The sequence below is a fragment of the Pseudopodoces humilis genome, chromosome 11, assembly GCF_049639895.1.
Source record: "Pseudopodoces humilis isolate 2021_Gansu_Grassland_sample_001 chromosome 11, ASM4963989v1, whole genome shotgun sequence".
Taxonomy (NCBI): domain Eukaryota; kingdom Metazoa; phylum Chordata; class Aves; order Passeriformes; family Paridae; genus Pseudopodoces; species Pseudopodoces humilis.
In genome coordinates this window covers 844111-859127 of record NC_142210.1, presented here as the reverse complement: position 1 = coordinate 859127, position 15017 = coordinate 844111, and the positions used below count along the sequence as shown (strand labels likewise).

General features: G+C 40.7%; 1 long non-coding RNA gene across 2 annotated transcripts in view; it reads right to left on the bottom strand.

The window, feature by feature from the left end:
* Window positions 1-14749, bottom strand: part of LOC148183494 (uncharacterized) — a 48994-nt gene extending 34245 nt beyond the window's left edge. Inside the window, exons 1-2 of one of the 2 annotated variants that reach the window (XR_015773497.1) lie at window positions 14427-14749; window positions 893-1052 (exon numbers count right to left, since the gene is read on the bottom strand). This is a non-coding gene — a long non-coding RNA (uncharacterized LOC148183494). The remainder of the gene's footprint in view (window positions 1-892; window positions 1053-14426) is intronic. The other variant, XR_015773498.1, reaches the window with a different exon arrangement.
* Between the last annotated feature and the right edge of the window lie 268 nt (window positions 14750-15017).

Here is a 15017-nt window from a genome sequence, read left to right as displayed (position 1 = left end):
CCAGGCCTCTGGCATGGAACAAAAAGCCTGTGTGATCACTGGCAACCAGCTAGGTTCAAGGAACCACATCTTTTCTCTGGTTTCAAGTTGAAAATCCACCATGGGTGTACCAGGCCAGATTTGCAGCTAGCACAAAAAGGCTTCACTCCAACAAATTCTGCAGAGAAAGGCAATCTCCAGCAGCCAAGGTGTTGAAACAGCACACTTCAGTTTAACTATTGCCTTTCACCCTTCATTTTCTCAAGCAATTCCCTGAGCGCCTGTCCCAGCGTGTGACTTTGTCCAAGCTCCTGTGGAGTCACAAGGCAGCTCTGCATGAGCTGAGCACCACCAGGAGCAGCACAGCAGCACCAGCTATGGCACAGAGCCACCCAGCCCTGTCTCAAGTCCAGCCACGCAGACGTAGCCCTGGAGTCCCAGCCTTACATGCTGGCAGCTTTAGGGGAGGCAGAGCTGTGTGAACTGGGAGCCACTGCCCCACCACCAGCTTTAAAGCTGGCTCCAGAAGAGGGGCAGCTCTGCCCCTTTGGAGAAGACCCCTTGAACGCTGATCTCTTTGCCCAGTGTGCAAAAGATTGAAGAGTGTTGCTTTAGTCTTTCTCATCTCCTTCCACACACATTTAATCACTCCCAAAGGAGAGGAATTCCCCAGGCCTGGCTGAGCAGAGTAGCAATATGTGAACTCCACTGAAACGAGTGAGAAAACTGAAGCTGCCAGGTAATTAGTGAATGTTCTTTTTCCTCCACCTGATTTCAGAGCCCCTTCAGCTGGAAAAACTCTTACAGCTAGAACTCGTGGCCTATTACTTTTACCCACACCATGCCATCATCCCTAAATGAAGCCCAAGGAAACCAACTAATTAACTTGTGCTGAATCATAGGAACAACCTACTGTGAAGCCAGGTGAAGCAGCATCCCATGCACCCTGGAATTAAGTTCAGGTAAGGTCAGCCTGTGGCCAGATGGTTCTGCAGCAGAGTGAAAATGGAAGAAACATGCAAATCACTTCTATTTGAAGAGCCAGTCGAAGGCCAAGTCTGTAGGCTGTGAATCTGTAAAGGAAGAATTGAGCTCCATAAATTCAAGGGCTAAACTCACTTTTATCTCAAGAGGGAGGCAGAGAAAAGCAATAGTGCATGGTAGTGACAATGACGTGTTAGAAAACCAAATGCATTCAACAATCCTTCCATTTTCCCTATTTACTTTCTGTCATTCTGTGTGGAACAAAACATCTGCTTCACAGCTGAGACACTCAGCTCCTCAGAAAAAATATCCTCAGCCTGATTAAAACACAGTTGAACAGGATTGAAAGATGACTTCCATGCAGTGTTATTCAGGTGCATAGAAAACATTAATGGATGGTTATAAAAGTGGCTGAGCTTGAAAGGAAAACAGACTCCTCAAAAATGTATCAGGACACCAGCTGCAGCAAAATTCCCAAAAGTGTGTAACTAGAGCATCCAAGCTCTGTACTTCCCAGTGCCCCAGACTGAGTTCACATTTTAACAGGAAGGCCACAGAAATATAAAAAAAATAAATCTCTCATAATTCCATCTGGAACAGAAGCACATTCAAGATATGCTTCAAGGTTCTTGCTTCCAATTTCAAATACGAAAGAGTGTTTACTCTGTTTCATGTGTTGCAGACCAACTGTCAAGCCACAGCAAGATTGCTGAAGCCAGCTCTGAAATATCAATTTGCCCAGGTAAGTCAAACATCACTTGTTTTCCGAAGTGAGGCTGATGAAATCATTGTGATGATCAGAGCAGAGCAGTTTCAGTCCTTGACATCCCATATGTGGCTTTTCCCCACAGCAGGATCCACAGCTCGGGGAGAGCGGCATTTTTCAACCACACAAAGACAAAAAACAAAGCATACATCTTACAAGGGATGCAGAAAGAACATTCTGAGAGAGCCAGATCTTCACCTTCACCAAACCTTCAGATTGGTGCCACTTTCACCCTGGTAAAAATCAGTGCTTTGGTAACTAACTTTGGACCATCGCTAAATTCATTTAACTAAAAATGTCAAATCTTTTCCTTAACTTTTCCTTATTAACACAATGTCCATGTCTAATGATCTATTTCCTCCATGTTTTTCACCCAGTCAGTGCTTTTCCACTCTGCATTCTCAGCTTCTGCTGATATCTGCACACAAACTCCTTTTTCTGATACTTTTGATACTTGAAAAGTTAGAAGAAAAGCATTTCCCCCTGCCAAGTGTTAAGACACTTGCTCCAAATTTGAACAAGGTATACTAAACCCTGTGCCTCAGCTCTCCTGCTATCAATTCACACAACAAAGGTGTTATATGAAATGGACCATCACTTAATCTGTCAGCAATGCTTGCAATGAGAGAAGTGCATGGGGACCTCACCATAAATTTCTCATGTGTAAATGGAGAAAAAGGCATAGACTAATGTCATGCACATCAGCTTTTCAAGTGTAACAAGTCTGTGATGTACAGACTGCTAATCTTCCATGTAAATATAAGCCAGTATAAATTGTCTAACATCTAACTGAAAGATCAAATGGAAGCAAATTTTTTAAGGTGTTTTGCTCCTGAGGAATAAGGCCTCTCCCAGTAAATGGTGCTTCCCTCTGAAATCTACTTTCCCTGAGCTGAACATTGCATTTAGAAAAGAAATCAAAGTGAGACATCTAGAAGGAATTTTAATTCTCCTCATGAAAGCCCCTAGATAGGGAATTTAAGCCAACTATGACTCCTCACATGTAGGCATCTTTACAGAAACAGGAACAACTTTCATGTGGACAATTCTCACTTGGTTCAGAACTCCATTGTGGAAAGCCCCATCAGCAGATACCTGCTCTGATGGCTTTTGTAATAGGAGGGGGAAAATTTGCTTTTGCACTAGAGATAAACCCATTTCCATAACTTTCACTCCAGTTTTTATTGCTTCAGTACGAAAGAATGACTCAAAGGAGACGCGGCTACGTGCAACAGCTGAGTGTCTCTGGTGAGTAGTCCCAAAACAACAGCACAACTCTGATGTCAAGTCTGCTCACAGTTTAAAAGCTGTGTGATGATATGCAACCAAACCCCTAGCAGGGCAGTTTTCCTTCTGAACCTCTTGAACCCCAGACACTGCTTCTTCTTGCAGGTACTGCACTATTCATCAAGTTCTAATGTGTCCTGCCTGATGCTCCAAGGCTTCCTCTCTTCACATGGCTGGCACTAGCACATTCCTGAACCAGCAGCATGTATGCCTCACTCAGGCAGCTGTTAATATTTACCCTGTCACCACATAATGGTGGTGTAGGTAGGCTTTAGCATTAGTTTTATTCACCATCAATACTGTTTACATGAATTCCTTTTCCAGGAGCAATATGTCTTTTTGCAAGTTCCTATTCAGCACGTTATCCTGAAAGTCATAAAACAGAAGGAAACAAATCAATAGCATCTAATCTGAGTGTGGCTCAGTTCTGTGATTTTGATTAAAGGAAAATTAACTAATTAGCAGCCATCTTGTTTTAGATACAGTATCAAACATTGCCAAATAGAGTTTAGCTTTCAATACAGTGGTCCAGATCCAATAAAACACTTAAATCATGCTAGTAAAAAAAAAAAAAAAATCCATTCATTATTTTCTATGGTATAATTTGAAAATAGAGTAGTTCTCAGATAATTGCCAAATTTCCATATTTATAAGAAGATGGCACATATGGGGATAATAGCAAAAATGGAAGTAACACATTTCTATTAATGTGGAAATTCAGAAATTATTGGAGTTATCTGTTATAAATCAACTTTCTCATTTTTTTGCTGATGGAAATGCCATTTATGCACTACAATAAATTCCAGAACTAGTACTAATGCAAGTCCCCTTCCACTCTGATAAATCAGTGTAATGGTTGTCATGCTTATCTTCAAATTTGGCAGGAGTTCTGCTCTTAGATTAAAATGGGTCAAGCCAATCCTTGGTGCAATACCACCACAGGTTCTGAAGCTGGAGGGAGGAGGAATTTGCTGACACAATTTTGTTATTTGCTTAGTTCAGCTGCCCCAAACAAATACTGCACAGCCACGAGGCAGCCACATTATTCACTCAAACTGACCAAAGCAGGCAGATTCCAAGGCAATATTTCATCTGCTTGCACTGGATGAATGATTTAGTGGAAACTGGCAAGAACAAGAGATTTTTCAAGGATTTATTTTTATACCAAGATTTGCATGTTGCTTGATATCAGGGTGAAGGTGTCATCTTCCACAGAGGAGTGCAGCAGTGGATGCCTTCTTGTGGAGCAGAAGAGTCTTTCATCTGCCTTTACCTAGAAACCAGTCAGATGCTGAAATTGCAATGTTTTTTCCAAGTGTTGGTCCCTTAAAGACATTGTTCCTCTTTCCCAAAGGTGGTTTCACAGTTCTGTGACACACCTAGATGTGGCAGTCAATGTGAGATAACAGCTTATACCAGAGCCTGACATGGGGCTCCTGCTCTCACTTAATGCAAAAAGAGAACACAAAGGGTTCTGTTTGACCCTTAGCACTGTTCCCCCAGTTCCTCCATGCACAGAATTTCTCCTGTCTCAAAATGAACATAGGAACCTGTGTCAGATATTTGCTGCTTTAAATTAAGGTGGTATTAAGGTATCCAGCCTTTTGATGTTTTGCCTTGATAAGGTGAACGCAGGAGCTCCCAGGCTTCCCAGCGAGGTTTCCCATACATGAAATACATCCCAAGATGATGCTACTGTAATCAGATCCAGAAAAAGAATCCTGTCAGGCCTTTTCAGGTGGCACCTGCTTGCTGCAAGGCCTGTAAGGCAGTTGGCTGGACCAGCACTGCACAGGCAATGTCAGAAGCAGCAGCAAACAAACGTGAGCAGTAACACCTTCCCTGTTTTTCCACAGCACAAATTCACACAGAAAAGAGGAAATGCTGAAGCTGCATCCACTGACATCAGCTTCACAAAACTGTCTCTACAGGGGACTTTTTCAACCTGAAAAAGTCAAACAATGGGCTGCATCACTACTTAGCAGTAGGGTCTTCATAAGCATGAGTGAGGAAAGATGGTTATCACCTGCTATGAGGATGGATTTACTAATCACAGGGAGATGTCTAGAAGAAAATTGTACTTTTATCCTGTGCATTATTAAGTTCTAAGTGCATCCCAAGGTCTTCACAGGGTCCTTAGCCTACCTGTTCAGAACAAAAGCTCTTCCATCAATATTCCTATCTCCTGCCAGACTCTACAGCTGCTTCTGCACAGCTCATGCAGCATTGAGCAGGCAGCTGGGACAGAGGGTTAACACAGCACTGGACAGAGAACTTTCTCCCAAATAAACCAGTTCCACAGGCAAGGCTCCAAATGGTACCAAAGGCCAACCAGTCACGTTCCTGTCACCACACCACAGTCAATAAGCCCATGAGAATCCTTTATATTCTTCCTTGTCACTACAGCTGGGTTTTAACAGTTTGGCTTCCAGCTAAACAGTGACCTTCCCCCAAAGCCACTTCAAATGCTTTTATAGCAGTGCTCACATGTGGAGGATGGAAATTCAGAAATACCATTCATGCACAGGTTAATGAGGAGCCATCAGCCCTGCTGATACCTCCTGCCCTCTGTGCTGCTGTGGTTTGGGAGAATCCACAGAGAACCCTCTGCCACGATCAGCGTGGCTTCCCCTCCTACCACAGCTCTCTAAACCCAAAGAATATTCCAGAGTTTAAAGGTCAAACAGAAAAAAATTGCAGGATGATGACATGAATAGTTTGTTTCAGTAATTTAGCAGCATTGGTTTGTTGTGATTATTGCTACAAACTCCTTTCATATTTACAACTGTGACCCTTTTAATATCTGAATAATTTATATACAGCCATCAGTGATGTGTGTGTCAGAGAATCAGGAAAATTAGCTCCTCTACTGCTCCCTGACTCTAAGAGAACACATTTTCCCATCCAATTATATTGTTTCTCTGTTGTTTGCATTTTGAATAAAGAGAAGTACCATGCCAAGGGATTCTGAATTGGAGCCACAAGATGATCTGCACTTAAGATGTAGCCATACAAACAGGCCCATCAGACATGACAATAAATTCCACCTTCCCTGCAAGAATCCAGTGAGGATCAAGAAGATGGGAACTTTTCACCAACTCACTCTGTGCCGCAATTTAAAATCAAAACCAAACAAAAACAAACAACTCCAAAGCAGACACGTCTCCCTCCAGAATGTTATAGAATAAAAGAGAAGGAGCTGAGGAAGAAAGAAGTTACACTTTGTGACACCTGCTTTAACTGCATGCAGCCCTTATGGGCAGCTGGGATCCTGGAGGACATTGAGGGAAGTCCTGTAACTTCAAAAACCCAGAATAAGAGGTGTTCTATAAATACTGAAGTCAAACCAGGAGACAGATGGGAGATTGGTAGCATTAAAAGTGAAAAAAAAAATCAACAAGACAAATGCAGATAAGACAAAATCAATCAACAATCAACAAAACCAGTTGATTTTTATGTAACATGAGGCATGCCTGACAGACTCACTTTTGTGCAGGAATTTGATCTACCAAAAGAGGGGTCAATGGAATCCAGATGCGGCCACGGCAAGTGAGGCTGGATGGGAACTTCCCTTAAGAAATGGCAATATCTGGAACAAGTTTGATGGTGACATGCTTAAGGGACTCATCAAACACATCTATTCCAGCCTAGAACTGCAATGGCAAGGCTTCCACCAAACAGCTCAAACACAGTGTGCACTGCATTACTGTTCAGCTCCAGCAAGATTCCAGATCTCCAGGAACTCCTGCAGGCACCGTGTCTCTGACAAAGCAGTTTTCCAACATCTACCAAGGTGTTTAGAAAAGGAGAAAAAAACCAACAAAAAACCCCAGGTCTGCTTCCCTGTCTACCCATGAGGAACTCAAGCACAAAACATGAATCAGGAAACCACCTCAGGAAACCACCACTTCAGCAAAAAGGTTGCACAATATTTCCTGCTGCCAACCAAGTGACAGCTGTGAGGGATTGTTATCCCTCCTTCCAGAAAAGGCAGAGACAACAGCTGCACTGGCTGGGACCAGGCTTCACTCAAAGTCAAGGTGAGACATAAACTTGCCTTTTGACTTGACCTTCCCAGCTACTCCTAGAGTATCCTCCTTCACAGTAGGTTTATGTCAAAGCCCAGTTGTAGATTCTAGATCTAGATTTCCTAGTTAACACAGGCTTGCTCTGATACAGCAATGCATAATGCAGAGCCCAGACCTATTCCTATGAGCACAGTTTCCAGAGACTAAAATGCTAGAGAAGGTGCTCTCAAAAATTTCTTACACAGAGATAATTCCAGGGACTAAAACACTGGAGAAGGTGCTCTCAAACATTTCTTATGCAGAGATAATCGAGGAAACATTAAGGTATGAGCCTGCATTACATTTGCAAAGCAGGGGGGATTTGGCATGTAGGAAAAATGAAAAGCAGATTAAGATGCTTATGCTTAGCAGATGAAAATCAGGAAAAAGTACACTGATTGTACACATTTTCCAATATAACAAATAGAAGACCAAAATATAAGATGTGTGGCCCAACAGCTGCATTACTTTGAGCTGCCAGAGCCAAAACTTACAGAATATTCCTTTTGCTGATTGAAATCTGCAAGACACTTCAACATCTGTTAGAACAAGATGTTTGTTTACCACATTCCCCTACAAAATGGAATGATGTTTCTTACCTAATGTACTGAAGAATTTTTAGATGAAAGAGGGATGTTTATGAGATCCATGCAGAGTATAATTGAAAGAATATTTCTGGATAAAAATACCATACGTTTTGTATTTCCATCGAACCTATAAATATCTCTCTAACAGTTTGGGCCCATAAATACCATGATTGGGAAGAGTTTTATGCATTTGCTTAAGGCTTTCATTACTTTCAATTATCAGTTTGCATCTCATTTCCCTCCCGCTACATCGCAGCATTCTCCAGGATAAATTCTGAGGTGTCAATAAGAGCACAGGGATGGGCACAGAACTGAGCAGTGCTGGGGCACACGGAACAATCTGGCTTCCTCAGGGCACAGATTCCTCCCCCACCACAAATGCCACGTGCTCTCTACAGTGTGTGACCCACAAGATTTATTTGCTGCCTTGGTTGCAGGGTATGATGGGGAAAACCTTAAAAATGCAAACCTCCAGGAAGTCCCAGCTGCACAGCAGAGCTGTGTAATGTAATTCTTCCTGCACAGCACATCAGCAGCAGGAACAGTGGAATGTGAGCACACAGAAAGAAATCTAAGTCCAGAGAGACAGAAATTACATTACATTACTACTGACCACGTAAGAAATTCTTACTCTCTTTATAAAAAATAATAAATTAAAAAACATCAGTGTTTGTTTTCTAAATCCTACCACTGATAGAATCCTGTCCCCCATATGAACAGGGAAAACTGCCAGTATTTTAGGGAAAGATGCCATTTTCACTTTTTTTTCCACTGTGTTTTGGTAGTACCAGAGCACTGTTTGCCCTTGTTTCAAGAAAAACTGTTTTACTGTCAGTCATGTTAAAATCTGGTTTCTGCACTACTTTTCCACTCCCTCAGAAAGATATTCTAAGAAAAATTGGCCTTTGCTTATTTCATTTTCAGCTTAGTTTATACAGTGGTGCCAATAACAGTTTTTGGATGCATGAAGATTAAAACAGAGTTTAAAAGTTGAAGAATTCAACAATATGCCTCCACCAGTATAGAAGGTATAGAAGCTGCTGAAGTCTCCTGGAAGAACACACAGTTGCCCCACCAAAATTTTTCAGTGTGACTGTAATTCGAGATGACAGCGTTTGAAGTATTTGAGGTTCCATGGTCTCTCCATTCTGCACTCAGATCACCACGTGCCCTTTTCACCTTTACCAGGTGAATGCCAAAAGCATTCTGTGGCACTCCACGAGCTGAGAGCTTGGAGGGACAGCCACCTCCACCAATCAGGAAGACAATATGTTGCACCCAACCATTTCCATGATCAGACTTTTACAACTTTCTTTAAGCTAGAAGGAAGAAAAAAAGGGAGGAAAAATATTATCTCTGGAATTGGAGCCTGAATTCAAATTCTTCAGCCAAATTCAATGTCAAATAAGGAATTTTTAAAAAGGATTTATAGTTTAATAAAAAAGTTTTTTGTGCCTCACAGTACCAGTTTAAGTCATCAGAAACTCAACACTGAATACACAAGTTCATTTCCCAGACAGTCCAAAACTAAATGCAATTTCTTTCATTTTTACTTTTTCCAGTACTGTTTTCATTTCAGGTTAATAGTGTAGCACTACAAGAGAGATAAAACAATTTACAAGTGTGTGTGTTCCTGACACAACAGTTATTCAACAACTACTTCTTAAAGATAAATGTTACCACCATTGTTTAGGCAAAACAGCAATTTTAACTTTAATTTTAAAATTTTAATTTAAAATTTTAATTTGTAAGTGGCTCTTAATTTCCCGCTGCTCAAAGCACCTACTGACCATGAGGACACTGTATTTCCACCTCACCATTTTAATTATTTATCAAGTGTTCAAGCCCCACTGGAACAGAGCTCCCATGAGTTTTGCAGGGTGATGATGCCATTCCCAAACAACAGCCCATATCCTGGCCTATTCATCTTCCTGGAGTCCACAGGACCTATCAAGTCAGAAAAACGGCAGTAGACTGCTTTGACAAGCACACTTAGAGGGAGGAATAACATCTGCTTTAGGGCAGAATTCTTCTCACTGATTTACAAGCAATTTATAATTAATGCAGGAAAAGCCCTTTGGAATAGTGATTTTCCATGACAGCCAAAGCTTCCTAGGGAAAAAAAATCCACCACAAACAACAAAAGAAAACAAAACTAAACAATTAAAAGAAAGAAACAAACAAGAAACACAAACTGATTAAAGTGACCTAATGGTAGTAGATTAGAATTCAACCAGAGCTCAGTGGGACGCAGCAGCAGCTGAGTCCCTGTTCCTTCTGTCTCTTCCCAGGGATGTGGAGATCTACAAGGTTTAGAAAACACTGCCATTATCAGAGGAGTGTGAGGTATCCCCACAGAGCTCCAGCTTTCAGTGAGCCAAGGAGAGCTCCAGGAGACCAAATCACAGCCACCTGTGTACAGCAGCACCTGGAGCACGGAGCCAGGGAGGCCAGGAGAGCAGATGGGCTCTGCTTTATTGTGTTAGGTGCAAACTGGGATGCTCCAGGCCCAGGTGGACATGCCCAGGACTGACTTGATGTGAAAACTTCAAGAGACCAAAGTCAATGCACATGGCTGGGCAAAAGGATCTCCACAGACCTTGGGATCAAATATGCTGTTTCTCTTGGACTCCACAGTCTGAAGACACTCCTGGAACTACCTGCAGCAGCAGAGCTTTTCCCATTTCCTAACTGTTCACTTCCTGTGCCTACTGCAGCAAAAGCACCTGGACACACTTTGTGCAGGCAAGAATGAACGACAACACAGAGACTCTCAAAAGCCCTCCATAAATGAGGGGTTTCAGATGCTTTCCCAGTGGTCTGGACAGAACTGCAGAGTTATGAGCACCACAAGTGACAGCCCTGTAGCCTCACAGATGGATTTCAGGGGGCTGGGGACCACCAACACCAGCTAGGTATGTTCTAGACATGTGTGCAGCAGCTGCCCTGGCCAAACCTCATTCCAACCAGCACTTCCCTGCACAAGCTTGCATACAGGCTAAAACTAGCAGGATCTCTTCAATTTACTGACAATTATGAAGAGAAAATGTGTCCTGGACACCCAAAACCAGGCAGAACTCACACAGAGGGCAAACTCTAAAGCAGGTGTGTGCCAGTGATCTGATTTGCTATGTTTTGGTTTCCCAGACACAACATTAGAGAACAGTTTTTATAATCTGTCACATAAAGCCCACCTCAAGGGATTAGTCTTTTGAAGTAGGCTGTTCCAGTGCAGTGTTTCAGAACATTTTCTCTCGATGTTAGACCTGCTTTATGTTATTCATCTGCCTTATTTTCTTTGGGCATATTTTCTAAGTGTTTTCCCCCCATCAGTTGTTGTAAGTCAGTGCTTTAGGACAGCCTAAGCTTTGGGAAAGCACTGCTGGCTTACTCTGACTAGTTAGTACTAGTGTTCTACTCAGAAATCTAGGGCAGAACTAGGTAGGTTGAAGATAAATTGAAGAGTACTGAAATATTAACTTCCAAAAGTAGTTTGAAGGAGGCAGATTCAATAGGAAGATTACAGATTACCAACCAGGTCTGGGCATTTGGAACTCAGAACAAGGAGCCTCAATGTACAGCTACCATTCAGGAAAGAGTGCTTCAGTGCTGCTTGCCAGGATGGTGGATAGAACAATTTCCATGCCTTGTGTTAATAAGAGAATTGATTTACTGAGAATGCTTTGGTATTGTGTGGTTACAGTCTACTGGAATAGTTACCCCTTCATCTTAACTGACTCCTTCACATCCATCCTTAGAAATAACACTGGAGGGAAGCCAAACAGGAAACAGCATCTCCAGATCTGCCAAAATATCATTTGATTAGATTGGCTATCGAGAAAAACCACTAGAGTTGTTTTTCTTGCTTGAAGTTACACAGCTCATACACAAACACTTTTATACCCTTTGAAACAGGTGCAGAACTGCCAGCAACAGAAGAATGGCTGTTTCCCAGACACAGTCTTTGTGCTAAATCCAATCTGCACACATTTTTCAGACTATTATTTCTATTCCTCACCTTGCAAAACTTGGCAATGGCTCAGTGTTGCAGTTGCCTTGGAGTGATGTGCCCTAGGGCCCATTATTGCATGCTGAACCTTTTTGCCAGGTTAATAATCTGGAAGAAGCTTGTTCAGGTAAAAACACCACAATAAAGATCCAACCCTAATGGTTATTTTCTGCAATTAGACTGCAGGTGAAGAAGGCTTTGAAAATTCTGAGGCCTGAGATAGAAAAGTGGGGATGAGAATTGTTTTGAATAAAGTTGGACAGCAAATTTCGCTTCAATGAGCATAGCTTCAAAAAGTTCCCCTTTATTAACAGTAGTTATGGAAGTTAAAAAAGCACTAATAGAAGAGTACAGCTTCCAAGTACATCACTGGTCCACTTGCAAGAGTTTCACAGTTTAAATTTACTGTGGTAAAGAGCTTGATGAAATGGCTCTTAATAGATGAAAAAAAAATTGAGCTTAAAACTTAAAACATATTAAATTTAGAATTTCTATTTCTCTGCTTTCTGTCTGATGATCACAATGCTTCATGGCAGCAGAGAGGATTTTCAGTAGAATTTATTTGCCTTCTAACTACTACCCTGGAATGACAACCAGTTGTGCTCTATTTCATACTAATTACACTGGCAGTACAATGGCCACTAGGCAGTCAGGATGGTAAAAGTAGTAGAAGTTCTGTAACTGTTTGAAAAAATATTTCTTTCCATAATTACAGTGCTGTAAATAAAAAAAGGAAGCTCATCTACTCCCATTTAAATCAGGGGCTCCTCATACAACCTTTTCTAGTGCAGTATAATATTACTTTTTAATGGCCAATACCTCTTCCTGCCTCTAGTGAAGATCCTGTTCTAGCAGTGAAAATAAATTTAGGATGGCATATAGGAGACAGTACCCAACTCAGCTTATGCTCTAAAAATCTGGATCAACTGACAAGTGAAAACTACATTTACAGGACATTATATAATCTTAAAACCCTTACTACTAATTTCACTCTCCCTTGAAGATTGCAGTTCAATATCTGAGAAATGATGGGATGAATGAAGAGAAAACTTGAAATATAAAAGTTAGAGAAGAGACAAATGGAAGTTCCACCCTGAAAATAAAATGCAGCCACAGAGAAGCACTGAGCAAGGAAATGAGGAGGGTTTGCCAGTCCTTACACTGGCTCAGAAATCCTCTGAAAGGCAGTAACAAAACTCAGCATGACCATGTTCTTCCCTTTCAAGGCTCAAGACAAGTCTTAGAGAATTCCTGACCAAACTCTATGAAGAAAGATCAGTATCAAGTACATTGTAAATTACATTTTTTTAGAGGTTTCCTGTTGCATGAAAGCATTTTACTGGAATTTTTTTATAGTTTATTGGGTGTATAAAGTGAAACCAAGAAGTGGTTATAAGTGTAAGCATTCTTCTTACCCTGTAGATGAAAACACACCTCCATGTGCATCAAACCCAGCACCAACAGAAGAGTATCAGTAAATGTGGGGTTTGGGGGTTTTTTCATATCTATCATGTGTACATTGCAGGGGAGTGAGGCCACATATACAAATGTATAAACCCCACAGTGTTTGCCTGGCTTTGCAACACACCAACCCATCTGAAAGTATTATTTAACTGACTGAGCAACTGGCTTGGGTGCAGAGGAGAAGACTGTCTCCTTTCTTAGATGACATTATACCTCCCACATCAGTGATTCATTCCTCTTAGCCTTGGGAGAAGCAGCCTTCTTTCCTGGCTTATAAACACATTTGTGAATTATCTGGAAACACTGGTGATCTCTGCTCAGAATTCCTTCCCTCATCCTGCTTCCTCCTCAGTTCAAACAGGCTCTTAAGAATTTTAGTAGGCAGGCTTAAATATATATAAAAATATAAAATATTTTATATAAATATATTTTATATATAAATATATATAAAATATAAAAATATTTTTATTATTGTTGATGATTTCGTTGGAGAAAAAAAAAATTCAATCCTTAAAAGGTTTGGGAAGAGGTCACACATTTAAACTGCATCTGTTCAAGAGCTAAGTATGTTTCCTGTGCTTTCCACATTCACTGCCAGTCCAGGAATTCACAAACATTTCCCTAATGCCCGTGAAAAAACTCAGTCACAAGATTTTCACCACAAATTGCAGGAAAGTAGGATTTTTAAGAACTATTTCTGGAAATTCAAATGCTAGACTGAAAGTGTTTCTTAATGGCATATTTACATGCTTGATGCTAAAATCAGAACTAGCCCAAATGTCTACATTTTTAATGAAAAAACATGATTGACCCAGTTTTTAATCACACAATCTGGTTAAAAACCTTCATGCTTTTCAAAGAATATTGTGCTTTCTAAACTTATTTATATAAATTTACATTCGATTCAGTTTATTTTTTTTTCTCTACTTTTTTTAAGTCTTTCTTTCTACTTTTCTTCTCCAGGAACTGGATGACGTGATAAATGCAAGCACCCAAACAGAATTTCAACCTGAAATTCACTTCAAATGTTTATCAAAGATTTTGAAAAAAGCTTTTCTTAACTACTTTTATAAGTTAATTTAAAATTTTTCTTCGCTATATATTTATACACACACACACACTATACATAGTAAACAGCAATAAACATACTCTCACCCTGATGATCTGAATAAGATTTCACCTCTGTATTCATCAGTTAATTTGCTTTGAAGGAAGTTTCTAATTTGAAAGAACTTTGCAGAGGTGAGTTCAAGCTTCTACTTTGTTTTGGATGACACTCTTACCTTTCTCTGCAAAAAGAAGCATAACATCAATGGCAGGAATACAAATGGCACAGGTTCTTCCTTGAATCATATAAAGGGAGTATCTGGAGAAGCTGATAAAGGCACAGCTTGCACTATCAGGGACTGGATTTCTGCTGATTTAAGAGCCCTCATTTCTACTTTCTTCATAGGAAGCAATATTTTTCAAATGCTGAAGCCTCTTCTGGCAGGTTCAGCTTTGTCACAAGCTGGTTGGTAGTCACAGAATTTTCAGGCTATAAAAAGGAAACAAAGCTGGGAGCTGATCCAGAATACAGGGTCTGTGGAGAGTGGCTGAAATTACCTCAAACTGATTTCATCAGGCAGGACACTAAATGATCACAACTGAAAGAGGGAAAAACAGAAACAGGGACCAGCAGAAAACAAGACAGTTCTCCTAGGAAAGCAATTTCAACAAGAGATTATAATTTCTAAGAGACAGGGATTGCAAAGTATAGATGTTTTTCTAGGTCCTTCAGGATAAATAGAATGATTACAAAGAACAGTCACTCTGTAATCATAGATTATATTCTGACCTTAGTGACTGTCAACATTAAGATAAGTGAGGTTTGC